The following is a 26,419-nucleotide window of genomic DNA, read 5'->3' on the forward strand; positions in this document are numbered from 1 at the left end:
GAATGGGCCTGGCGTATCCTATCTACAAGGGGCTCATTGGCGATGGCAAAAATCAGGGACGAGAAAGGACACCCTTGCCTCGTACCCCTGGCAATGGGAAAGGGGGGTGAGCACCAATCCTCTGTGTGGACCCTCTCTACCGGTTCTGTATATAGCAGTTTAACCCATGATATAAAACAGGGACCAAAGTGCAATTTAACAAGTACCTGCCAAAGATAGTCTCACGATACTGAGTCAAAAGCTTTCTGCCTATCGAGAGCCACCGCTACTGCCTGTGTACTGGGGTTGATTCTCGCTATGATATTAAATAGGCGGTGAAGGTTAAGGGACGTGGATCTCCCCGGGATGAAGCCCGATTGGTCCGGGTGAATGATCTGAGGCATATAGGGAGTCAAACGCTGGGTCAGGATTTTAGCATATATCTTCATATTGCAGTTAATGCGAGATATGGGGGTGGTATGAACCGCATTGGGTGGGGGATTTGCCAGGCTTAAGCAAGACCGTTATAACGGCCTCGCAAAGAGAGGGAGGCAAAGAAACCTGTATCGCCAGATTCCTCCCACAGAGCCAGGAGATGAGGGATTAGCCGTGATTTATATTGTTTATTATTCAATTGGGAGACCATCAGAGCCGGGGGCCTTGCCTGAGTTGAAAGAGTCAATAGCATTTGAGATGCCCTCAGCTGTAAATGGAGTGTCCAAAGTGTTACGAGTGTCATCAGAGAGGATGGACAGTGGGAGAGTATCCAGGAACTCGTCAAGTTCAAGGGGTGAAGCAGTGTCCACCTTAGCATAGAGGGATTCTTAAAAACGTTGGAAGTCTTCATTAATGTCTTGTGGAAGGAGAGCCAGGGATCCGTCGGATTTTGCTATGGCCGGTATATTAGGGGCTCCTGTCTCCTGATGAATCAGTCTTGATAAAACACGGCCAGGCCGTTCTCCCTCCGTTCTCCCTCTCCATATCTCCTGGCGACACCTGGGGCATCTATGAATTTCCTCTCATGTTCTGCATGGGAGCGGAAGCTGTCCAATTCATTTCCAATGTCAGCGAGCAACGCTGAGGACTGTGTTAAGTCATACTGGAATTCAAGGGAGATGAGTGCCACTTCACTTCTGGATATATCTCTCTGGATCAGTTTAAGAATCCCATACTCTTTGGAAATGGAGATTCCCCTGATAAAGGCTTTAAAGGCTTCCTAAAGAGTTGCCTGTGTGTGGACAGAACCCGTATTAAGACAGAAATAATCGTCTATAGCTGATTGAATGTCCATATCAAACATTGGATCCAACAGGGATTGCGGCTTCATTCTCCATGAGTGAGACCCAGATGATAGAAAGCATCACCGGGGAATGGTCAGAAAAAGTACGGCGAAGGATTGCCATCTGCATGATGTTCCTAACAAGAATGTCAGAGGTAAGCCACCTATATCCTGGAGTGTGAATCATGCACCGAGGAGTAAAAAGAGAATGTACAGGAGTCGGGCGCATTAGTCGCCAGGCGTCAGTCAGTGAAAATCGGGAGAGAGCAGACAGGATCGCTTTGGCAGCACAAGAGAGTTGACGGGGTCTAGATCCGGACCTATCCCAATCAACGTCAAGGATAGTTTTGAGGTCACCCCCCCCAGAGAATTGGTACCTGGGGAAACCCGGCCAGCAGGAGAACAGAGGGAAGTAAAATTCCGGGTCGTCTTTATTGGGCCCATATACATGCAGCAGGACGACCTCTTTGTTTTGAAGTCGACTGTACAACAGAATGTACCGACCAAGGGGGTCTACATGAGATATGGTACATTGAAACTTGACACTCTTATGGATCATAGTCATTACACCCCTATTTTGGGTAGAGTAATCAGTGTGGTATCTCTAGGGGACCCAGCTTTTAGCAAACCTGACACAGCCCTCAGGGATAGCGTGTGATTCCTGGAGAAACAAGATATTGACCTTGTGGCGCTTGACGTACAGCTGCAGATTCGGCATTTTTCTATGGTTCCCCAGGCCTCTTAGATTCCAACTCATGCAAGTTAGCTCATGCTCAACCATTAGGTAAACAAAAATTTATGGAAGACATTGCATAACAATCAGAATAGTCATGAGTAGCAGGCAAAGATCGAATTAAGAACATACTTTTCTCCTCTCCGCAACATGTCAAGCATTTTTATAACAATGCCCTCCCAACCCACCCACATCCCTCTCCCAATCAGAGGGGTGAAACCCCAACACCCTTTAACCACAACCTGAAACAGATGCAATAACCTTGGTGTCATCGCCTGGGGGGCTGTGCACCAGTAGGGCAGCAATACCTTGGCTCTGGAGGACAGAATAAGGATTGGAGTAGAGCTTAAGTTAGTGTCACCCATTAGGACAGAAGTGATGCCCAAGCGACACCGCAGGGCCAAACCCAGGATACATAACAATACATAAGCGGCTCAAGGTCTCCTAAATGGATGTTCAATATAAATTTGCCCCGGGATTCGAAGGCCAACTGGGCACCACCTACCATCCCATTCAAGTCAAGTCGCATTCCAGCAATAATAAAGGTTAATGGTATTGAACGGAACAATTGAGTATAAGACCGTAATTGTAAATCAGCATACATCAAAGCAAAACAACAAGAGAACATCAAACAATGTGAAGGACATCAGGCAAAGCAAGGCTGCAATATGGATGCTCCCAGCCGAAGGCAAAGGAGGCAGCATCAGGTGTAAATGTCTCTCATTGCAAGAGTCTTGAAATGGAGGAAAGCAGCACATGCAATGGTAGACGAATTAACCTGGAAAATGTTTGTCAATGAACTTGGAGGCTTCCTCAGGGATGGTGAAAAAGAAGACCTGATTGGAATGTTCATTTCTAAGCTTGGCTGTGTATAACAGCGAGTATCTAACTCCTAGGTCATGCAACCGCTTCATGACCGCAATAAACAATTTGCGCTCCTGCTGGACAGCCACAGAGAAATCTGGATACAACTGGATTTGGAAGGAGCCCAGGAGAAGGTTGTCTTTAATTCTCGCAGCCCTAAGCAAGGCATCTCAATCCCGATAGTTTAACACGCGGGCAATAATAGGACGTGGTGGCGCGCCAGGTTTGGGCTTAGCAGTGGTAGCGTGATGAGCCCTCTCGATCGCAAATTGTGGGGAGAGTTGAGGGGAGTCAAGGATGGACTGTAGGGTCCGCTCGACAAAGTGCTCCATGGTCCTGTCAATTCTGTCCTCAGGGACCCCAATAATGCAGATATCGTTGCGCTTGGAGCGCGATTCGAGGTCCTCATTCTTCCTGATCACCTCTGACACCTGCCTGGATAGGGTAGAGACCTCTGCCCAGAGGGCGGCCAAGTTATCCTCAGTAGCCCTAACCCTTGTCTCCACTTCGGCCACTCGGCTGTCAGTTTTCTCCATGTGGGTCTTAATTGAAGAGATGGTACCGTTCATATCATCTAATTTGGAGTGCAAGGCAGTGAATCGCTCACACATCAAATCCATCAATGACTGGGAGTCTGCGGGCTCAGGAGGCGTTGCTATGGGTGGTTCGGGTTCTGGGGCACCAGCACCGGTCCTGGTAGGCATTTTGGTGAACATGTTTATAGAGCTCTGCTTTCTGCCCGCCCCCTTGGTCATGTTGAAGAAGGAGCACGGCGGCAAAGGAGCACCCAGCTTACTGTCGGGGACCTCAGCACACTCTGACTCCAATACCGTAAGTGTGTATGAGCCTGTAGCCAGGAGAAGTAGCCCCACTTAGTGGCTAAGGGCGTTGCCTCTCCCCACAAGGCAGCAGAAAGCCCAAGAGTGAGGTGCAGTAACTGGGCAAAGCTCCCAATGTCCAGGGCAGGATCCTAACAAGGAAAGTTGAGGAGCCGAGCATTCCCAGAATCAATGGATCGCAGCAGAGGTCAGGAGCCGGCCACCTGGTGGCACAGAGATATGGCGTACCATGGGGCACGATGCAGGTTTTACAAAAGGGACACTGTATGGAGAATGAAAATACAGGATAAAGCTCACCTCAAAACCAGTATTCCACTGAAAAGGGAAGGCGCCACCGGGTGAAGTAGACAGTGTGGAAAAGACTGTGGGCTAAGCAGGAGGAGATGGAGCAATCATGGCAGGTCCTCAACGCAGGTAGGGCCTGATGAAAAGCAAGTAATAGGTAAATGTCAGAGACAGCACATATGCATCGGTGACTAGAGTAGCAGGAGAGAAACTCGGGCAAACAGTATAAAAGTTTCAGCAGTTCCCCAGATGGTTCGCAGGGCCCTCATGGAATCAAGCCCACTTCAGTGGGGCCAAGAGCAAGGGTCTTCAGCACAGATCTCCACCTGGCCGGTGGTCCGCGGCACCAGATGCCCGAGAGGGCCACGCCGACCCCTAGAGAGCACCAGGGGCACCCAGCCGGAAGCTGTCGCACAGGCGCCTCACACAGAGCCGTGGGGGCAGTGCCAGGCACTCCCAAGATTGAGCGGCAACCACCCCAACAAGGCCCGGGGGGTCGCAAGGCAGGAGGAAGCGGGACAAGCAAGCCCCACGCAGGACCAGAGGAACGACCGCCAGGGCAAGCCGTGAAGTACGCCGCAACGCGGCCGCCAAGGGGCCAGAGTCCAACTGCAGCCACGCCCCTCCCCCAACGCAGACCCAGCAGCCGCAGGGTTTCCTGCAGATGCAAGCAGACAGCGCAGGAGCCCAGAAGTGGGTCGGGGAGCCACCAAGGCGCGGATGCCTCAACTCAGGTATATCTCTACAATCAGGGCTCCCTGCTGCCCCAAAGTGAGCTGGTGGATGGTGCAGGGCCAAAGGACTAACAAGCCAGCACTCGACTCATGGAGGATCAGGTGTAGCTGCAGGTATCCACGCAGATGTGGTCCTCAGAGTGGAGCTCACTTAGAAGGTAGCCATTTCCCAGTAAGCGCAACAGCGCCGCCCCAGATGGAGCATTTGAAATGAGAGGTTTATGCTGCAATTGTGGAGAAATATTTTTGACAGGGAGTACAGGGTTTTTTCTCTGGCGAATGAAAATTAATTAAGAAAGAGCACAGAGAAATGTTCCAAGATTTATATTTTTGTAATAGAGGTGAAACGTATTTCTCTGATTGAAAATATATTTTTTGGTTATATATTGGTAAAAAAAAAACAAAGGTGTTTTTAAGAGCCACCCAGATAACTTTTTAAGTTTATTGGAAAAGGAAAATATATTTGATACCTTTTTTTAAAATAACTGCGGTTACAACAGCAGCCAATGAAATGTTGGCTCTGTCAGAAAGATTATAGCCGCGTGTACCACTAAACCAATGGGATGTTTAATATTTTTGGTGGGTGTAGCCACATCTATGGCTATCGCCTTAGCCGCGGGTCTGGAGATTCCCATTTGTGTGCATTGATCATGTTGTCTCATTGATTTTACACTCCACAATTTTACGTGTTCCTGTTTCTATGCCCTCATTTGTACCTTTATGTTCTTTGAATTGTTGCACCTTGTCAATATTTCTTTTTAATTGTGTAAAGATGTTACGGGTAGCCGTGACTACTGGCATTGACTCTATCTGTGTCCATGAATGCTCCAATCGTACATCGTACTTTGTGGCGGGCTTAGGTAGCCGCAGGTATGAACCCGGTTGTTGTAGCCACAGTTATAACTGTCTGTATTTTGATCATATTATATTATTGATGTTTCAGCACAGATTTGTACATGTGCTTCTTTCTGGATGTTTTCACCTGAAGGCTAGTGTTAGTTGATTTTGAAACCTTTGTGATATGTGTTTTTCAGCACATTTTAAAAAATGTACGTGTAACCGCATCTATAGGTGGGTTCTAGTCATGTAACCGGGGTAATAGCTGCTGGAATCTAATTCTGCAAATTAGGGGGTGGAAATATTTTTTGTATATAGTGTGTAAATGTTGGATATAGTATTCATTGGGAGGATTGTGTTGGGGTTTATTGATTGATATAAATTGTAATAAAAATGTGTTGGGCTTTTTAATTGTTTGCTTTCTAAAGTCACCTTTTTGTGCTATTGATTTATGAAAGCTATGAAAGTTCCTTTGACCTTTTGGTGAAATTTTCACATTCTGGTTCCAGAACTAAGAGTGTGCACATGTTCTGTGTTCGTCCTACTGTGAAGATCTATTCATTAATGGAGCAGCTGAAGGTGAGTGATAGTGGCTGTTTTTATGTTTTATGTACATTTTGAATTGTATTTCTAAGATAAGTGAATTATGTTTAGGTGTCTGATTTAGTCAAGAATTTCTTGGCAAGTGGTATTTTCCATATTTTACTTAAGTGATTTTAGGAGGGTGATGAAGCCATATGACATGTTATTCCATGCTTATGTGTGACAAAAAATATATTTCCTAATAAAGGATGTTTCTCATTGACATTGGAAGATGTGATATGAATGTACGTTTATAAGAAACCATAGTGTGAACCAAGGAGTATAACAATACCCTTGACCAATAATGTGGCTGTGTGTGCATTGTAGTTGGATTTTAAACGTTTTTTCTGTGAGCCTATGTTGTTGATTTTGTACAGTCTTCAAATTGTGGAAGTGTTTGAATGTGGCTTTAAAATTGAAAAGTTTAATGAGCCAATGCAGCTGGTGAATTGTGAACTTGCTGGTATTTTAACAATAATAATCAACAGCTATACTTGGCAGTTTAACAATTTGCTTGGAAACGGTGTGCTTTGAAAGGGCAGGATTCTATTTGGGTTTCATGCTATATATTGCAATATGTGGTTAAGTAATGCATTGACATAGTGAGGTGTACAATAATTGGGGGTGCGTAGTGGGATGGGGAAACAGTATTATTGATGAGATTTGGTAAGATAGCTTTCTGGGGCTGGCCAGGGCACTTGGACATTCAATCCCTAGTGGAGCGAGGATGGGTAGTGAAGGGAGGATAGACTGTTGATATAATTTGTTGCGTAGTAGTGATTAGTGTGTATGTAAACTGTAGGATAGTGGTTCAGGCTGTTAGACCTATGACGGTTGAATAGGTGAAAATAAGTGAGGTGCTTGACATCACATGTTATTTGATGATAGAACTGATTAAATGGGTAGTATGAGGAGGATGGTAGTGAGAGAGCACAGTTAGATGACTAGTTGTACAGTTAATGCTGTCTGTCTGAAGTTTGTGTTCAGTTCTTAAGGAGAGGATTGTAAGATGTGAAAACTGAAGCTGGTTGTTGCAAGTAAGTGGCAGTGCGTTATCTTGCAGCTCTTTTCTGTTTTTCTGTTGTTATGTTTCTCATGAATTGAGGACACACTTGAGATGCATGAATGGTCGGTTGGTATATCAGAGCAAAGAAGGGTTAGAAATTACCTTATTGAATGAAAATGAAGAAATTATGCTAATGTACATCATATTGTTTTAAGTGAACATGTCTTCTCTTTAGAAGTTGTTTGGGAACTGTAGTCTGAAGTTATGACTAGAGTATGTGAGGTGTTACTGAAGAAATTTATATTGGTATGGGGGAAACACTATTATTGATGAGGTTTGCAATGGTAGATTTGTGGGGCTGCCCAGGGCACTTGGCCATAAAAACCCTAGCCAGAGTGGGGATGGGCAGTGTAGGGAAGATATGCATGCTGATATGTTTTGTTGAGTAGCAGTAGTAGTAATTCGTTTTTAGGTGAAAGGTGGATAGAAGGTCAGTCCATTGGTTTATGATGCTTAAATAGGTGAAAACAGGTGAGGTGGTTCATTGTGCATGTTTTTTGATGGGGATGGCTAAGGAGGACTAATTACGTGGGTGTTGGGAGAATCACGGGTATGGCAAGGGCTATTTATGTGACCAGTAGAATACCTAATGATGGTGGAGTTGAACTATAGTCTTTAAGTAGAGGCTTTTCAGGTGTGAAAAGTGGAGCTGGGTGGAGGTACTATGTGGAAGTGAGTTATATTGGAGCTATCCTTTCTTATCACATTACTTAATAATTAAGGACACACCAGAGATGAATGAATAATTGGTTGGTATATGAAAGGAAAGATGTGTTCGATATTATTTTGCAACACCTTTATGAATGTGAATGAAGACATGTTGGTAAGTTTTGTTATGTAGTTAACAGTGAACAGTTATTTTACTTAGACGTTGTTTGGGAATTGTGATGTGTACTGTATGTGAGATATTATTTAAGAAATGTATAGTTGTATGGGGTAACAATATTATTTATTCGGTTCAGTAAGATATCTTTATAGGGCTGCCTAGCGGATTTAGCCATTCAAACTCTAGTGCAAGTGGGGATGTGTAGTGCTTGGGTGATTTTCTTGGAAGTTTTGAAACTTTTGAAAAAACATTTTTTTTGCTAAAAAAAGGTTAATTAAATATACAACATTTTAGCAGTACTTGGAGATACTGGAGAAATAACTACATCAAGAAGTACTTTTGGCAGCTGAATTGGCAAAAGAGACTCCTGAGGGAAGTCAAGATTCTGGAGTAGGAAGTAGAAATGTGCTTGGTGAACCAATTATTCAATGTGATGTTGAGCTTGACATTGCAAAGTGCAATGCAACAAAGTAGAGTCGCTGAAGCGAATTGTAATGACATTGTTAGTAAAGTTAATGTAGAGCAAAAAGAAGTTTATTATAAAATTAAAGATATGTTCTTACATGGTTTACTGCATGACAAGAGTGAATTTTCTTGTGTGCAATACAAACCTGTATTGCTGTATGTTAGTGGAGAAGCAGGAACAGGTACGTCTTTTTTAATTAATGCAATAAGAGCTATGTTCCAAAATGAACGGATTCTTCTTTGTCATCCTTTGTAACTTCAGGTTTATCAGCCTTTTAATGTAGGAGGTGTTACTTTGCATCGCCCGTTGATGCTACCAGTGAAGCAAGAAAACTCACTAGATTATCAAACACTTGTATAAAGGGCAGCTCAAGAAGTAGGAAACATTCTTAGAAAATCAAATACCTTGATTGTAGAATAGTAAGTATGGTGTCTACCTTAATGCTAGCTTTCATTCACTTGCGAATACAATAGATATTAAGGACTGACTACACTGTTTTGTTTAGAGGTAAACAAGTACATTCTTGTAACTAAAGCTTCCATGACAAGCAATACAGTGACTGTGACTGTAATTTAAAATCAACACTGCAAAATCTTGTTTTTAATAAGTATGTATTGATTATGTTTCAAAGGTGCAGTGTAGATGGTAAGAACATTAACACGTCAATAATTAATTTTAAATGTGGTAACATTTCTGTTAGTAAGAAAATGTTGAAAACATGTGCAATTATTTTTCATGGTGGGGCATCCATTGAATTTGGACATATCACGACATGGGTGCATACAGAAGAAGATTGGCTTGTTTGTAATGATGCTATAGTCACACATCAAGCTAGATTGCCAAGGGGTTTAAGACTGCTTAATTAATGTTGTTAGAACAAACATTGCAAAATAAAAGTCTTACATGGAAGAATAGGGTAATGAGTGTTTTATATAAAGTTGGAGTTGGATTGTTACTAGGATGTACTTTAAAATTAGTACAAAGTAAAGGTAGAGGTAATATTCTGAAGAGTACATAGACTAGAAGAAAGAACAGCATTCTGCAATCGTCTACTTTTGTTTTATTGTATAAAACACTGTATATTTTAATACATACAAGTGTTCCCTATAAGTGCTAGGTTACATACATAGTACCATGTACATTATATTGAGTGTGAGGGAGTGTAGAATGGCATGACTGTTTACATATGAAACAAGTAAACAGTAGGTTGAAGATACAAAAACCATATAGTACAATGTTTGAAAAACAAATAATATCTGACTACTGATAAGAGTTTTAGGGAACAATTAAGGTATACTGTGTTTACTTATTATGTGTATAGGTGGTGAAAATAAGTATGCAAACACTATTTTTTTAAAATGTATTCTAAATGAATTAAAACATTAAAATACCTTAACGAAAGGGTTCATTTGTTAAATGTATAAATAACTTCTATATGCATTATGTAGTTTTCAGAAAAGTTGTCCAATCTATGAAGTCATTCAACTGTGCATGTTTTTGTATTTTGTATGGTAGGTTTAAGGAAATTGCCTTTAGCTTCTTAGGTGTGCAGAAAGCCAAAAAAGGACGCACATCAAATTATGAAACACGTTATCAAATTGCAATGTAAATATATTTTTTATAATTTAGAGTGCACATTCATTAAGTTAAAAAAATTATTGCACACTGCGTACAACCATCAGTGCCAATAGTAAGCCCAGGGAGGCAGATATGGCACAGAACCAAGAAACACCTACATCTGGAATACTCATACTCACCTGAGATCCCGATGGAACTTTTAGAGACTTCACCTCACTTCATTCCATGGAGAGCATGCCGGTAGGCCAATTCCTGTTGTATCAGAGGATCAAGAGGGTCGCGAGAGAGAAATGGGACATGTGGCCATAGGAACCAACAGAGAACACCCTTGTAACACTGCTGTACAACCTGGGTGGTGAATGGAGACTAGTGTCCAGAATATATAGCCAGCTGATAGATAAACCTAATTCCCTGGGCATCGCACTGAAGTCCAGATGGGAAACAGATTTGGGACAAGGAATCACGGACAGGGAATAGGAAAGGGCCCTGCCGTTCCCCATAGAAGTGTCTACAAACACTAGATTTTCGATTGATACAGTTAAATGTGCTATATTGTATATATGTGACTCCTAACAGAATGGCCAAGCTCACCCCACATGCACATGGTGCAACGCCGAGCTGGCTGGATTCATATGTTCTGGGAATGCCCCAAGGTACGGTGTCTCTGATCTAAGGTCGAACACACTTGCAAGTGGGCCGGGATAACTCTGTATGAATCGTCCCCTAAGTAATGCCTATTAGGGACTTACCTTGGCTAAGGTAAAGCATATTGCAAAATTCATGGACATGGACATGGCATGCATACTAACTAAAAGGACCATAGCTATGGCATGGAAAAAGGCAAATGGCCCACAGTACACTCATGGTACAGGGAGCTAGAATGATGGGTGGAAGCTGAAACAAAGGCATGGGAAGATGGTGTATCCAAATCCACTGATGGAGCTAGTATGTTATTTGATGCATGGAAAGCCCTGACCTGGACAGTGTTTCACCCCTCAGATGATAGGCCCCCCTGAACAGAAAGCCCCCATTGCCAAACGGAAATCCAATATTGACAGAACTACCGGAGATGCAAAAACCTTCTCCGCTCACAAAGTGTCACTACCCTCCCTCCTCCCCCACCCACCCACATCCCCATTCCACCCATGCAAGAATTTAAATACCACCCTATATATGGAGACAGTTTCTGTTTATTTTGTTAATATACTTGTTATAATTCTGTTATTGTCAGGCATGTCCTTGGGCATTACACGTTGATAATAACATGATGTAAATATGATTACAAGAAATGCCAATAAAGAAATGTAAAAAAAAAAAAATCAGGGCCAATACAAGATTAAATAACAAATTCTATTTTTTTAAAATTTAAAATCTGATGTGTACATTATGAATTGTCATTATGAACTTCTCATGTGTGTAGGTGGCCAAATAAAGGACAGACACAGATTTTATAAGAAGTATGTAAATTACATTTGTTAGGTTAATAGTGTTTTGTTTGCTAAGTGTTAATTTGTTGACAGACAAATAATTGTATTGTCTACCTTTTATTTTTAATATAGGTATGACTATACTTTAAAAAGATTCATACTCAAAATAATGTCAGCATGTCTTCATGTATTTATTTGTAAAACTGAAGAAAGTGTTATTTTGTGAATGGTGTTTTTTTGATTCAATGTTTATTTAATAAAATTGGTTACATTTTTATTGTATATGTCATTATATACATATACTTGTAGAAAGTGAGATAGTATATAATTAGAACATGTATATATAATTATTGATAAATATTTAAAATAACTGAAAAGCTATTTTTCTCTCACAACCTGTTTTTGGTTGTGTACTAGGAATGCAATCAGTACTCATTTGGTACCATTATGAAAAAAAACATAAATAATGTTTTTATTTTGTTATTTTGTTATTTTGTTATGAACTACATTTCATTTTGTTTCAGAGTTGGTAATATGGAAGAAATGTGAAGAATACATATAAAGGTATTTGGTAAGACATTTGATAAACATGATATGTATGTATGTGTAATGCCATGGCCTTTGACCTTAAGCAGTTTATGAATCTTTTTGGCCATATCGACTTTATATTTTAAAATAATAACATTTATTAAGTGATGGCCTTCAGCCGTGCCCAATGTGTATTATACAACGCTAACTAGCCACTAGCTATGGCCAATGGCCATACACACTGTATTGTATATACACTAACCAGCCACTAGCCATGCTCTTCAACACAATACTAGCCAGAGGCCACAGCCTTTGGCAGTGCCGACTGTATATTCTAACATATTAATGGGCACTAGCTATGGCCTTTAGCCATAGCCACTGACTACAACTTTCAAGGTTGCCCACTATATATTTGAAAACAGTGACAGGCCACTAGGCATGGCTTTTAACCATGTACAGTAATATTATGCAACTTTAACCGACCGCGAGCTATCGCCTTTGGTGCTGGCCAGTGACCCCAGTCTTTGTCATGATTAATCATGATTAATCATTATTGATGTAATCAGTTATATACAATGTAATTAGTGTTGTCACCAGTGATGGCATCAGTTATGCAATTTGTAATATCATCAGTGTTCTCATAGAACATGTAATTAGTGATGTCATCCATGATGTGATCTGATGTCTTCATTGTGGTCATAGTTAAATTGTCTTCAGCTGCATTTCAGGGGTTTTGTTGTGTTAAGTTCTCTCCTTAACGACCCTGCAACTACATTTTTTCCTTGAATTTCAAGGGTTTGTTACAATGTACTGCTTACCTTAACCTCTCTCCAACTATTTTTTTTCTTTGTATATGTATTATATGCCTATTCAAAACATATTTTAATGGATCAACGGAAGCACATTTTCACTTGAACATTGAAACCATTGGCCCAGTTCAAAACATTGATACAAATTATATTTCAGTGGAAAAAAATGAATTACATATATTTTAAAATGATGTATTACAATAAGGACATGTATGATTTCTTATGAATGAAATGGCAGAAATACAAATGGGATCTCTGGATTCAGAATATTCTTACAAATCGAAATATTTAAATCATATTCATATCACTTTTCCATGAAGAGAATTATATGGAACATGAATATTCCAGTCCAATTATTAAATACCCGTACTTGGGGTGCGGCTATGTAAAAGCAAATACATCATTTTATGAAATATCAACATACCTGGGCCAGTAGAAACCTGGAGGAGGGCACTAGTGGGTGTGAAAAAATTAACAGGAACTATCACAAAGTCTGTCCAAACCAAAAATGCTGCATCAAATGATGTTGCATGGGTGGAGTTTGCTGGGCATTTATAAGTTATTATGTAGGGAGAAGGGAATGTTTTAGGAAAGCAGAACAGCAAGAGATCCATTTGAGAGGAGTTGAGCAGATTGGATTTCCAACTGATTCAGCTGATTGTAAATATCCTTAAGAAGGCCTATTCCAAATATGACAGAATGCAGAGGCCTTTCCTGAGAGAGAATCAGATTACCTGAGAGGGATTTTGGAAGCAGGTGGAACTATTGGTTCTGCCTAATGCCATATGGTGGGCCTTTGAAAGACACACCAAAAGTGAGTACAATGATTCCATATCCAATTCCCACAGAATTAATTAAATCCAAGATAGCAATTACTGTGTTTTTTTTAGGAACCATGTTTAAAACCTACATCACTGGTACGGTTACTATAATATAAGGTGCTTATGCTTTGTGCTTTGTCGTTAATATTTAAAATTGAAACCCCAGGTATGGCAACCATAAAAAGGCTTTTGTGCATCAATGTGGGATCTCTGGAGGCCTTAGACATCCCAAATAGAAATGGGGAGTTACATACCCTTTGTACAAGGTGTCTGCCACAGTCAATAATGTAAATGAAACCTTAATGAACACATACAAGATGGGTTTTGTGAGAATACCTTGATTCCTTCGTTTGTCGTGATAGCATCCAACATTTTAGGTTTGAATAAGTATTTGAAACAGAAACCATATTTTGTTCTGTTACCAATTGTAAATGGTTGCAGAGAAAAGTAAGTGAAGGGTATTGCTTGAAATGTTATTCTGACAGCGTTCTCTTCCTTTTGAATCAAACAATCAATGTCAGTTTGTATTTTCAAAGTAAAGTATAAGCATGTGCTTATGGTTTGAATAGTCATTCATATTTGTTTTTCTAAGAAGGGATATTTGTGCTAATTTGAATGAAATCATTAGTGACGTAATATTAGGCACGTTGTGTCCTCCTTTCTGCAGACATGCTGCCTGTCTTTAATGATTGCAGGAGACTTCTGCAGTGTTTTCAGTTAAGGGACCACTTTTAATTAATTGATTTATTATTTTAAATAAAATGAAATATTCAGTTTAACGCAACCTCTTTCCATTCACAGTTTGTGAGGTGTATTGTTTTGCATTGGCAGTATTTTGTAATTTATTTAAAGGTACAATCAAGTGGAGCAGTACTTTCCAGGTAGTAAACAGATGAAACTCAGTTATTAGAAAGTGCAGATAAGAGATGAGATCTGAGGTTGGATTAAAAAATAAATAGGGAGCTAGAGGAATGAATAGAGAGAGGAAGAGAGTTCCAGTGCTTGGGTGTTATGCTTCGGCAGCGCCACTCTCGCCACTCTCCCTCTGCATTTACGCCGGCTCACACAGCCTGGGGAAAGACATCGGTGTGGCAGCGTTATCAGTTTCCATGGAGACTGTATGGACGCTGGCATCGGCATCTGTCGTGTCAGCTGACACGTTCATTACACACAACATGTACACCGACGCTCCGCACCTTGCCTTCTTAACTCGGTTCCTCTCTTAACTCTTAAGCTCGGTGCTGCTAATTGTAGTTAACAAGTAGCCCCGTGCTACTTTCCTTCTTCACCCTTGTGAACTTGCTTCTACCTTCCAACGTGTTTTCCCTGGTTCTTCGACATTGCCTGCCACTCGGACTGCTTACGGATTGCCCTGTTGTCTTTGGTTCTACATGCTGTTACGACTCGGAACGCTTCTTGGATTGCTGGCTGCTTCCTGTCAGAAGTCATTTTCCTATGCTCTGTAGCCTTTCTTGGTTCCTTCCTCAAGGGCTGCAACAGAGCAGTCAACCCTGGCAATTTAGGGTTCACTTCCTTCAGTAAGTGTTCCTTCAATTCAAACTGTGCTCATTGCTTCTTGTGATTGTTTGCTCTTGGATAAAATCTGTCTGCCCACGCTGTGAAGAATACTACACGTTACCTTGGTCATTGTGCTGGATTTGTACTATTATCTTACAAGTGCAGTTCAGGACGCTTTCCAGTTACATGCACCAACCCGTACCTAGCGTGTCCCTCGTGCCGTTCGGGTGTATCCTACCTCACTAACATCCCTGTTTATTATTTTCTCCTGTGGTTGTGTTCTTTCCAGCAGGATTTCCTTTTTGCTCCTTATCCATGTCCTTTCAGGTTAGTCGTGCATTCTCTAGAGTTTAAGGGGAGTCCTTTAAGTCTGTTAGTTCCTCATTGTCTTTTGAAATTGTCCTTCTAGGCACTGTACATACTCTGCTACTCCAACCAACTTGTTATTCAGGTATTCATTAATTGTTGATTGTACTTTCAATTGCTATTCTCATCTGTACCACGTATAACCCTTTCTGTGGTTTCTTTTCAGCTGTTGGTCTAGCGGTGTGTGTTTACCCCGCTCTTTTATTTCATTGATACCTCTGTCTGTCATATCAACATAGCAGAGGGATACATCATAGAAAAGATCCCCTCTTCTTGAGGAAGCCTGATTCACTGAAATCAGGGTAGCTGAGGTTAAGACTGGTTGCTCCGAGAATTCCACCACTTCTGTCTTCAAGGTCCGGTTCCAATCTTCCGACCCTTGGTGTGGTGAGTAACATTGGGAAATAATAGGTCCAGTGCTTGGGAAATAACAGGAGGCACAATTAGGTTTGGGAACAGAATGCATGATCTGGTTCTGTCAGGGCAATATATGACTGGGAGGAAAAGGTGATATGGAAATGAAAGAAAGGAAGTTAAGGAGAAGACAAGATTCACAGTAAGGAATCATGGAGAGCAGAGAAGAGGAAATAGAAGAAAAAGCAGGAGGAGTACAAAGGAGACAAACATGAGTTAAAGACAGAACTGAGGGGGACAAGATGAGAGACAGGAAGACCATGTAAAAGGGCAGAAAAATAATCAACAATGCTAAATAAATTTAATTTATCCATAAAAAAACTTTAGTAAAATAAATATCTTCCATATTTTAGTGACAAAAGGCTTGCACATGAGTTTTGGATAATGAAATGGACAGTTTTATTAATGCCTTGCAAGACAAGAAAAATAGCACCCTAATTTATACTGGGAACTGACTGCTCTAATCTAACCCACCCTCCAGACGCCTCACCATTATAGGACACTGGTAAACTGACCTGATGGATTTGAAACCTAAGAAACCTAAGAACATTCTGGAAATCCTACATAGGCCTTCTGCCAGAGTGATCCCTCCTCTTGCCAACGCAATTCACGTTTTCATTCATATTTAGTCCTTTCTCAAAATCATCCTCTGGTTACCATGTCACATGACAAGGCTGCCTGGAATATGTCCACCCGAGGGTCCCCTAGCTTTAAGTCATCATTCACGCTCTCTCAATGATCCTTTCTCCATACCAGACAAAGCCAGTTTATGCAGTTACATGGTTCTAAAGGTTATTGGCTGCAGTTTCTGCAAGACCACACTTTTCAGACCTTCTTTATACATATGCTCAACATTCCTCTAGGGAGAGAAGAAAAGGCTGATCGAATTTAAATGAAACATTGGAGCATCAAAGTGTCAGCTAGTAAGAAAGAAGAATCATAAAGACTTGATGCAATATTTCTGGGGTATGGGTTAAAATGCTCCTTTCTTCATGTAGTCATCCATCTATTCATTTATTACTTTGCTGAGGCCTGTATCTCAGTCTGTGGGCCTTTATGAGGTGGAAAAGCCCACCACCTTGGAAACGAGTGCTTAAGAAATGTAATTGTCTCCCTTCTTATAGATGAAAACAGCAATGGCTTTTTTCCAGTGTTTGTGGATTATTTTGGTGTGATGACAGTTTCCATTACTGTTTGATGACATTGAGACCATAACTCTGAATCTAATTTGCATAGATCCACTGATTTACTTTTGGGCCGAGAACCTATAAGATTTTTTGGGGTAATATTGCTGATCTAACCTCATTAAGAGTAAAGATAAAAATCTGCTTTGCAACCATTTCCTTGGATCTGTCCAGCAGTCTGCAAGATACAATTTAGAAAGGGATGGTTCCAGCCAGGTTTCAATATTATATATTTTTTTCTATTGTGGTATGTTTGAAGATACGACTTTCACATGTACATTACACATAACAGCATACTATTAAACAATCAATCATACAATAAAAAAAAAACTAACTTCATTATGTTCTCATAAAACCTACAATTTTGAGCACTTTAAATACTTCAATGGTGAGACCCACTTCATGGCCGACTATCAGTCTTTCCCAAAAAGATTCCCAAGACAACCAATCTAGTTGGTCTACAAACTGGCCAAGCAAATCACCTCTCAGCTCCATAGTAACCCTGCAATCGATCATTATAAGCTTTAGGGACTTCGTTAGCATCTTATCACATAGGGAACAAGAAATGGCTCCACTCAAAGTCTTCTTATGAATCGACTGAATTTCACCCATGCAAATCAAATTCAAAAGAAACCTTAAACATTTGGACCTCAATTTTTAATTTAGAAAACATGTCAAATGATTTTGGGTAAAAACCTCTCGGTTCGTCATAGATTGACAAATATCTTGAAATTGACAATTTACGCATGTGTTATTGTTTGGATACAGTCTAAGCATGCCAAAACCATCTTAACACCCACTTGGTTCATAATTAGATCATTCACCACTCGATCACTCTGTTGAAAGATCTCAATTATGTGTTTTTCCAGCTGAACCAGGGCTGGGGTAGAACTCTGTGTTAACAAGGAAGATATATCTTCATACAGAGAATCAACCTGAGGTACCATTTTACATCTGTATAATGAGATGATCTTCCAGTCCATATGCATATGTAGGGATTGTAACCCTAATTCGTACGTTAGGCTTACCATTGGGAGGACCTCAGGAAGACTCAGTACATTCCCCCATGTCTTAAGTTCTACTCTGGACCAGTTCACTATTTGGGATTGAGAGATGGAATGATCCTTATGTTATAAAATCTTACCAGGGTAGATAGTAAAAAGTTACAGTAGGTATTACTAATTTTTTTCCTTTGGCATACCAACTGAGCCAATATATTCTCTACGTCAAGTTGAAACTGAACAAGTGTTGGCAAAGTACCCAGAGAAATGACTTATTTTACCAAAGCAACGGGTAGTTCTAGAAGAGTCCACTTAAAGTGTGGGCAAGCTATAAAGATCTAAATCTCCAGCTTTCTGCCCATTTTCGGCATTACTACCGCCAGCATTCTTACCGCTTTTGGACTCAGAACAAATGGGGACTAACAGTGCCATCGCAACTTGGAAACTGGTGCAAATTGCTGCAAGGCGAATTGCTTTGGGCGGTATACCGGCAGAATTACCTTCGGGATACTGCCCAATTTATGATGAGGCCCCATACAATCTGCGCAGGCTATCCAGTTTGTAGATTTTATTCCAATTTTAGGACTAGCCAATGATTGATGATCTAATGCTTCTGATAAGTGAGCTAAATAGAGGTTAAAGGGGCAGGGGGCAATAATGCATTCCTCTCCCAGTTGGAACAAAGCCGGACAGATCACCCTGGGCATTCAATGCATAAGTTAGAGTCCTCATGCAGACTCACAGTATTGCCAGCAAGGAATTTGGCTGGCCCCAAAAAGGCCTTGGATAGACATATCCATAACCCATATAATGTCGAACCACCCTTCATGATAGACATATTTGTCAATATAGACCCCTTCTGATGTCAATTTGATGCTTAGACAAGATTTGAATTTGTATTGCTCAGGCTTCCAAATCCCTCAAAACAGCCCCTGCAAAAATCTTGCCATCAGCCTCCAGATTGGTGATCAGGCAATAATTGGAAAGATCCACCCAATTGCCCTTCTTAGATTGGGAAAATAAGAGCCAACTTCCACAAGTCTGGAAGAGTGCACTTTTCAGCACCTCGCAAAAAAGAATCACTAAGAATTTTTTTACCAGTAATCTACATTAGATGTAAGCATAGTATTGGTCAATCCATTTTGGCCAGATGCCCTGGAAGATGAAGATATTTTGATTAGGTCTGATATAATGGGCCTCATTACAACCTTGGCGGAGGACCATGGTGCTATTAGCACCATGGTCCATGCCGCTAAGGTTGCAATTCCGCCATGGTGGATGGCGGAATTACCGCCCCATTCCAAGGTGAGTGGGGCGGTAATTCCCCATTCACCAATGGCCCCTTCCCCATTCCCATTTTTTCCCCATAGGGCATAATGGGCATGGGGAAAGGCGATAATTACGGCACCGTAAATTACGGTGCCGTAATTATCACCAAGGTCCCTTTGCGGCATGGCTTTTAACGCTTGCAAAAAGCAGGCGTTAAACAGCCATCCCGCAAAGGGAACCTTGTAATCAGGCGTTAAGGGTCGGCGCCGTTTACGGCTCCGTAAACCCCTTAACGCCTGAGTCGGAATGAGGCCCAATGTCTTTATTCTGGGTCAACCACCACATTATATGGAATCTCCCTACAGCTACTGAGGTTGTGGGTCACCTATAAATGTCACCAAAATAATTACACCAAGCTGAATCTGCTAAAATGACTCTGAGAATCCTGGGAGCGATTTACCAGTGAGCAAACCTGTGGTGAATTCTTATTCATCAAAGCTCTTAACTTTGTTTCCCAATCTTATTGGCAATGTAGATGTCTATGTGAGCGGGACCATATATTTAAAGTTATTACGCAGAATCTTTAATTCTGATTGGTATTCTTGGTGTGCTTTGGTTATATGTGTTTACGCTTCAAATAGATTAATTCAAGGCTATTTTCCTGAGCCATGTTCCCTCATCAAAAGAATTAGTTTGGTACTACTACCCCTGAATGAATCTATGGCAGCTAGTATACCTTGAGTTGAATTTGGTTTCAATTGAAGTCTAGTACCTATTGAAGCCTGAATGGCAATGAATAAGGCCTCCAGCTGGCCACCCACCCTTGCCCTAAATCGCGAATTGCTCTACTATGAGAAAGCCATACATCGTAAGATTATGGTTCAACCAGGTTTCCTGAATTAATATTAGGTCACAGCTGCCAAATATACCCTCTCTATTTGCTTTAATTTTGAAAGAACAAAAACCTTACGTGTTCCAACCCAACATTCAGGTTATCCTCGGTCACTACCAGCTCCTGAAAAATTCGACTCAGAATGTCAGGCAACAAAAATCTCATCTTTGTCTTAGTATCATTCAAAGTGCTTTGCTCTCGATGGCTCATGTTGCTAGCCTGGTATTTGATGTTTTAGATGAAGAGAAGAGACATGCCTAATTTGTTATTCAACATGCTTCTCTCAATTCTTTCCTCTGATTAGAGACCTGCACATTATTGAGAACTATTTCTGAGGACATTTTGAGCCATAGATTATAGCTAGCTCTATACTAGCTGCCAATAATGCATCTGCACCTAGTCCAGTTTTTAAGCCCAATTCAGCTCTAAAAGTGCAGTTCTCATGCGGAAAGTGAACATATTCAATGTCATTAGATGGGAAGTTCCAGAGAACAGGAATCTTCCTTAAGGCTAAACAAATAGTACTGCGAATAATCGCCTTAGTGCCCTATCCTCTTGCTTCATCCACACCTTGGGAATGGCCAATGATTGAATACCTGAGGAGCAAAGTTCAATACGGTCCAACACTGGCTATACCCTAGCCTTTGCATCAGCTTCAGCAGTAGTCCACACCTCCTGAGGATTACCCTGTAAGGAATACTGCTCAAATAGTTAATTCACTGCAGTCACATGATCCATACTGAGGCATACGTTTTTTGCAGGGTCCATTAAATCCTTTACTGAACTTGTGTGGCTGGTCATGTTTCAGAAAAAAAGCGGGTCTGTCATTCCCGCCCACATTTGTGCAACTTTGCTGGTATGCTGTCCAACTTTGAATTCCCCAATGAGGGGGTGGGGTGCAAACAAAGCCAGCACTTGTTGGGGTAGCCCTACAAGTGACCATGCCACTGAGTTCAACGTGCAGCAGTCACTGGGGGGGTGAGTGACAAGAGCCCCCGCCAGGGGGGCATAGCCCCTGGTGTTGAATCCATAAAATGCCATTGGAGACACAGCTTGTTCACCAAAGCTAGATTCCACCATAGTAAGCCTTCTCACGCAACATGATTCCCCCAAATGGAGCTTGCTCAGCCAAACAAAACTGTGCAAAACCCACCCCAACTAGACTCCATAACAGCTCAGTTGGCTCAACCAAACCATATTCAATGGTTTATAGTCTGCTCATAGAATGAGACATGAGGAAGGCAGGCACCACCTGCTTGATTATTTCTTATAATTCTTCAAACTTACAGAGCACTGCAGTTAGATGCCATATTTATTTTTGTTACAGCACCTTGTTTATCGCTAACAATTATCATTATTCCCATATGTTTGCAGGCAAGGCAATGGCAGGCAGGCAATATCAGATGAGAAGTGTCTTTTGTCTCTGGCATAGAAAACATTAATTAAAGATGGATCTGACCACACTATAAGCTGTTGAATTTATATCATATCCCTTTGTTCATATTATAATTACATTTTGTGTAAAATTTGCTTTTACCACCATTTTGTGAGCACACAGCTCTCTTGAATGTTTTTTCAGAGTTTCATTATGCAGACTGCTCATAGAACCCATATTCATTCAGAGTTCAGAATTATAAATATAACCACATGTTGGTGCAGCATTGCAAGATTACAAAACAGATTTTACCACACGGCATAGCTTGTTCACCTGAACCGATTTTTCCAAGGTACAGCATGTCACAAGAAAATCTGCCTTTGTGCGCACTACCCTCCAATTCTGGCATGGCACTGTATGCTCCCAAAAACATAATCTACCAAAGAGGAGCCTGTTCAACCAAATCAGAGCCAGGCAGAGACGAGCCTGCTCACACAAATTGAACTGTGCTAGAGAACAGACATAAACCTACCTGAACATAGACTGTGCTTGAGAACCATCTGGCCATCGGTATGGCAGCAACAAGCCCTTCCATGAAAACGACTGGATGACCCCACCTTGACCTTCATTGTGCCTCACCTCTCCATTACCTGAACCAGAGTTGACCTTCATCCACCCTTTCTGCTGTACTAAACCTGTGCTGAATCACTATGGCGACACTCTCACTTTGCTCCCTCAGTCCTAAGTATGCGCTATATTTGCTGTTTGTGGTTCAGCACCAAAAACCAAGTTATGTTCTTCACTGTGAGACCCTACAACATTGAGGAGACTTCATCTACTTGACTAAAAACTCCTATAACCCTCACCTTCCACTTCATGAGTTCACCAGTGAGGAAGCTTCATTTGCTTGACTAATAACTCCTTTAACTCCTTTCCACATCCTTCTTAAACTTCACGCTTGATGAGAGGCCTGACTTACTGGGTAGTCCTGAAGTGCCAGAATAGGACACCATCTTTCTCTATTCCAGTGGTTTTCTGTGGCTGCTAGGCCACCTGGTGAGTTTTTCTCATGCATGTGCAGTTTTCTCTGTCTGTTTTAACTCCCTTTTTATCGCAGTTGTTCTGTAACCCCCCTATCTTGTCTAACTGCTACACTATCACCTCTTCTTCTGCTCTATTGAAGCCAGGAGGGAAAAAGTTTAAAAAAGCTCTCCTGGTTGAAAATCCAGGCCTGCCCATCACTGACACCTATGTCACTGCTACCTCCAGGCAGACTGTCCCTGACATCGTCTTTGTCGCTCTCTCTCCAGATCCATGGACTAACAATTTGATCTCTATCCTCTCACCTTTCTCTTTTTTTCCCATTTATGGTAGTACCATATGGGCAGTACTATTGGCACAATTCCCATGCATCATTAATGTCTATCACAATGGCACTGTCATGGCCCAGGGATCTCCACCCAATCTCCTTCTCCTTGATCAGCATCTTCCATCCCTCGTGAACTGCCTCTCTTCTCCTTCATCCGCTCCTGACCCTCCCCCAGTGACTTCTTTGTCATCACAGACAGGCGCACCACTCCCCTGTACCACACCCGGGGAAAACCTTCAAAGGTGGCAACCAGTTTCACTTAGCTACCCTGAATGCTTGTGTACTGAGGGGCGAAATTACACTGATGATGGGCCCATGGATCAGTGCACCCGTAAGACAAGATAGCTGCACCTAGAGGAGGTTGGGGTGCAGGATTCACATACTCCAACACAATCCAATAAGGACAACTCAAGGATTTGGAAAGAGACTGTTAAGTTCATAGAGGTTTATTTCATGCCACTGCTGACACAGTGCACACCTATCTGCTGTGGTCAAGTTCCCTGACTCAACCACCCCCAGCATCACACAGAGCTCATTTTGATAGCAAAATGTGAGGGAGCAATCTGCCCCCACCTTTTCTGCACAGTCTTAAGCAACTTCATCGTTAAACATTAGCTCATTGGGAAATTATTTTTAATTGAACTAACCCTTCGTAATGAAATATGCTCTAGCATGCATGTCTGTCTTTTCCTCCGGTGTTCCGTTCAATTTATAGTTGATGTAGCTGGACTCTTCAGATAAGATTTCAGACAAGGCCTAATTAAAAGTCTAGGTTCTGCCCATTCATCAAGTTTCTAAAAGCATGGTGTCCTCGACTGTCTCAACCTTAAAATTACCTCCTTTTACATACTTTGAGCACTACTCAGTTTCTTCTCATTTTAGCCACATTTTGGTTACATGCATTTTCATTAAAGGCATTTAGCCAGAACGATTTTCTCTCTGTGTACAGAAAATCTTATTGTCCATTCTGTGCCTTGCCACCTTACCCCACCATGATAAAGACATTTTCGACATTATAACCAGGATGCTTTTTGCCTACATGTATATACTAATATTATGAATATCATTTTCACATAATTACAACACCACATTAGTTCATACGAATTTCTCTGCTTAGGTTTAAGTGGGGGGGCCTCCAGTTCATTCACCTGTTGATTCAATATATTTTAAATTCGGGTCCTCCAGTACACTTCCACGTCTTGAAAGTTTTTTGTTTGTAAAACAACAACTTTGAACCATATCCAATGTCTATTCTCCTTAATATTTATCTAAACATATCTTAACACAATCTTATACTTTGGCACATACTGCTGTATTGTCATTCTTAAAACAAACGTGTGTGTCATCTACTTCGATGTAAGCCCTACTTCCTGTAATTGTGTGCCTCTAATCTAACTGTATGTCTTGGATGATTCACAGCCATTATGAGACTCGAGAGGTTTGGTCAAGCTTTGAGACAACCCATTAGCCCATTGTCTCTTCGTATGTCACACCTTGTCTGCAACTCCCACCCCAACAAAGTACAGTCTCTCCTTGATCACCTTCTTCTGCCCATGCATATTGTTTTCACTTGTCCTTCCCTCTTTTCCACACTCTTTCCTTTTCCGTATCTTCCGTTTTATTTGTCTTGTGTTTGGCGTTAGTGGGCCGGATATGTCCTGTCGCCTTTTCCTTTTCATTGTGCTGTTTTCACAGTCGGTCTCCCAGGTTCTTTTGATGCTCATACCAGAAGTCCATTTTTTTTCCTTTTCACAAGAAATTTAGTTTTTTTTTTTCCAGAGTGTCTCTCTTTCAAAAAGGGTTCATTGTTCAATGGGTCCACAAGAGGGGACGGTTCAGCATGGGGATGCAGAGTTTGGGGAGTCTTTATTGCAGACGCAATTCAGCATCAGGCTTTCACTGGGTTTCTCTTCAACCTCCCTCTCTCCTCAAGTGGTTCAACGTTAATTTCCCAAGGCATACAGGACCCTCGACTTGTACCTATAATATAAAACTGAATGAGTTTCTTTTGTAAAACAAACAGGTCTCTACTATTTAACACATTTCCTACTAACCCATTTCCTTAAAACCTCTTTTTGCATTGGCTCTTATACCTTATTCCCTAGAAATTGCGAGACATTCCCTCTTGTTTGACACCCCTGCCTCCTAGACAAGCTATAAAACATTTTATTTTAAATATTTCCCTTTTGTGGGTCATTTTCACACTATAACTAAAGTACCCCCCATTCCTAGCTCTGTGTCAGCTGGCTTAGAAAATGATTTTTTGTTTTCACTAACACACACTACACTTCGTCCTTCATGGGACACATTTTCCCCTTCGGGTGCCACATGCAACTCCAAGGAGACAAAATAATTAAAGAAAGACGTCTTCTTCTTTCCTGGTCTTCTAGGCAAGTCCGTAGTAGATGACATAAATGTCCTTGGGGATCCTCGTTGTCAGCGGAAAGTCAAAATAAAGACAAAAGTCATTCGGGCATTTGGCAAGGGGTCAGATTTTCTTCCCAACTTCAACCCCTTTCATCCTTTTCTGCTATCAAAAATACTCTCTGGGTCATTCTCCCCTATTCGTTGGTGCACATAAACAACCAGTTTCCAGCCACCCTGTGGGATACTTAGTTTTGGCTTTGTTCTTTGCTCAGCTCAGCTGCACATTCTTCCAGGTTAGCAGTAAATACTTGCTGGTTAGCTGCACATACTTCCTCAGATTAGCAGTAAATTCTTGCTGGTTAGCTGCACATACTTCTTCAGTTTAGCAGCCATTCTTCCTATTCTTTTTTTCGTTAGTCAGACCATGGTCTGTGCTTGTGCTTTGTGTTCATCCTAGGGAGATACAACAGAGGTGTTTCGCTGCACACCGTCCCTGTCTAACTTGATCTAGCCTACACCTGTCTTCTAAGAATATTGCACCAATTCTTACTACGTGCCTCCATCTTTATTGTTCCCATTAATGTTTGCCTATTCTAATGCTGCATACCTCTATCATAACAATCCTTTTGACATTATGAACATGAACATGATTACTTACTTTCAATTTTACTTCTGTTTTCTGTGGTTGTCTGAGATGGCCATGTTGTTATCTATTTTCTACTCTTGCCACACCTGTTGTACCTGCTTTGGGAAAAACAGCTACTTTCTGAAGACATTGTCAGGCCGATTCATGGAATAAATGTGCGCCGAAAATCCCGGCGCAGAGGGGCCAATACGTGCGCTGCGCCGAAAATTAGCGAAAAGCGCAGGGAAACCAGCGCACGTCGATTCATGGAAGTCCGTGCGCAAGAAAAGCAGAGGACGTGCGCCGAAAAAGCGCGCGGCGCAGGCCGGCGCACAGGTCAACCAACGTCGTGCGCCACGGCCACTGCGCTATCACTCCGAGCGCAG

The sequence above is a fragment of the Ambystoma mexicanum genome, chromosome 2q (genome assembly GCF_040938575.1).
Source record: "Ambystoma mexicanum isolate Mex_15411 chromosome 2q, UKY_AmexF1_1, whole genome shotgun sequence".
NCBI classification, from domain to species: Eukaryota; Metazoa; Chordata; class Amphibia; order Caudata; family Ambystomatidae; genus Ambystoma; species Ambystoma mexicanum.